We start from the raw sequence: 2,210 nt of genomic DNA on the forward strand, positions 1-2,210 counted from the left end.
CTCCCCAGTCAGTTCAATTTTGGAGGTGGGAAAACTTCTCGAAAGAATAATTCGGGACAAAATTAATAGTCCCATGGACAAATGTGGGTTAATTCAGGAAAGCCAGCATGGATTTCTTAAGGGAAAATCATGTTTAACTGTCCTGCTGGAGTTTTTTGATGAGGTAACAGAGAGGGTTGATGAGGGCAATGCTGTTGATGTGGTGTACATGGACTTTCAAAAGGTCTGGCAGCATCTGAAAGGTCACTGACCTGAAACGTTAACTTTGCTTCTCTCTGTACAGATGTTGCCTGACCTGCTGAGTATTTCCAGCATTTCTTGTTTTCATTATGGCACAGAGTTCCCTTTTCAAACTTACAGAATTAACCACAATAATGTACTCTGAGATTCAAGTTAATTATCAGCCCAATATTTACACACATTATGAGTTTATAAGTTTCAGTATGAATTCCCATTCGTGCATCCTGACATATACATTAGATATAACATAACATAAGAATAGAAGAAATAGGAGCAGGAGTATGCCATTCGGCCCCTCAAGCCTGCCTCGCCATTCAGTAAGATCATGGCTGATCTGCCCCAGACCTCAACTCCTCTTTCATGCCAGCTCTTCATAGCCCTCAACTCTCCAATATTTCAAAAATCTATTTACATCCTCTTTAAATACTTTCAGTGATTTAGCCTTCAATACTGGCTGGGGTAGAGAATTCCAGACATTCATTACCCTCTGAGAGAAGAAATTCCTTTGCATCTCAGTTTTAAATGAGTGTCCCCTTATTCTGCAACTATGTCGCCTAGTTTGAGATTCCCCCACGAGTGGAAACATTTTCTCATCATCTTCCCTGTTAATAAAAACAAGAAATGCTGGAAATACTCAGCAGGTCTGGCAGCATCTGTGAAGAGAGAAGCAGAGTTAATGTTTCAGGTCAGAGACCCTTCTTCACCCTGTTAAGCCCCCTCAGAATCTTGTACGTTTCAAAAAGATCACCCCTCATTCTTCTAAACACGAATGAATAACCTGTTTAGCCATTCTTCATAAGTCAACCCCTTCATCTCAGGAATCAGCTGAGTGAATCGCTTTTGAACTCCTCCAATGCCAGTACATCCTTTCTTAAGTCTAAATCTCAAGTGTGATATCAGATTGAGACAATCTGAAAGATAGTATAACCTGAGATACAAACTGAGATTTCAGTTTAAAACTCCCCCAGATTGTGAAACTAAAAGATACAATAGCAATTCAATTTGTATAGACTGTGCTTTGGATCATATTCCAGCCCTCATACTGGAAGATACTGTAGCAATTCCATTAGTGCAGACTCAGCTCTACATTACAGAGCAGGGAACATATTTAAACAACCCGGAACACTTTTACACAAGACGGATCATATTTACACAACTGAGAAGATCTTTACCCAACAGGGAACCATTTTACACAATAACAGAGAACATCTTTACACAACAGCGAATATAGTTACACAACAGAGAACATATTACACAGCAGGAAATATCTTTAAAGGAACACAGGGAACATCTTTACACAACAGAGAACACAATTACATAAATCATCCGTCTTTCGCTGTCTCTTGCTGGTTTGCTCAGTACCTTTCTCTGTCTGTTCCTTTCTGCGTCCTGATAATCTCTTCCTGGTTTTCTATTTTGATAAAAACATTGGGGAAATGAACATATTTCACTAACAGGCAGCTAAAATTTAAACCAACAGTTAGCAGAGTGGCGCAGCGGAAGCGTGCTGGGCCCATAACCCAGAGGTCGATGGATCGAAACCATTCTCTGCTATTTATGTTCGGTAGGAACACAAACAGTTCACTTTCAAAACATCAAGTGTTTCCCTATAATTACAAGATGCGCTCGATTGCGATCAGCTGGTTTGCTCAGTACCTTTCTCTGTCTGTTCATTTCTGAGTCCTGATAATCTCTTCCTGGTTTTCTGTGTGTCTTTCTCTGCCTGCCTCATTGTCGGTGCTGTGACTCCGTGTCCTTGTGTTATTGTGCAGTGAGGGTGAGTCCGTCCGCACGTGTGTTGCTGAGTCCGGGATTCTTGAGAAATCCGACTACAATCCTATTTTTATAAAAACATTGGGGAAATAACACAAACAGTTCACTTTCAAAACATCAAGTATTTACCCATAATAACAAGATGCTTCCAAAGGCACTCGATTGCAATCAGCTTCTTCCTTCTAGTGAACACATCA

At 40.4% G+C, this 2,210-nt stretch overlaps 1 non-coding gene across 1 annotated transcript; it reads left to right on the forward strand.

Moving 5' to 3' along the window:
* Positions 1 to 1,722: 1,722 nt before the first annotated feature.
* trnam-cau (transfer RNA methionine (anticodon CAU)) lies at positions 1,723 to 1,794 on the forward strand. Its single transcript has one exon. It is a non-coding gene; the product is annotated as a tRNA-Met (tRNA).
* Positions 1,795 to 2,210: the final 416 nt, after the last annotated feature.

This window comes from Heterodontus francisci, unplaced genomic scaffold (genome assembly GCF_036365525.1).
Source record: "Heterodontus francisci isolate sHetFra1 unplaced genomic scaffold, sHetFra1.hap1 HAP1_SCAFFOLD_61, whole genome shotgun sequence".
NCBI classification, from domain to species: domain Eukaryota; kingdom Metazoa; phylum Chordata; class Chondrichthyes; order Heterodontiformes; family Heterodontidae; genus Heterodontus; species Heterodontus francisci.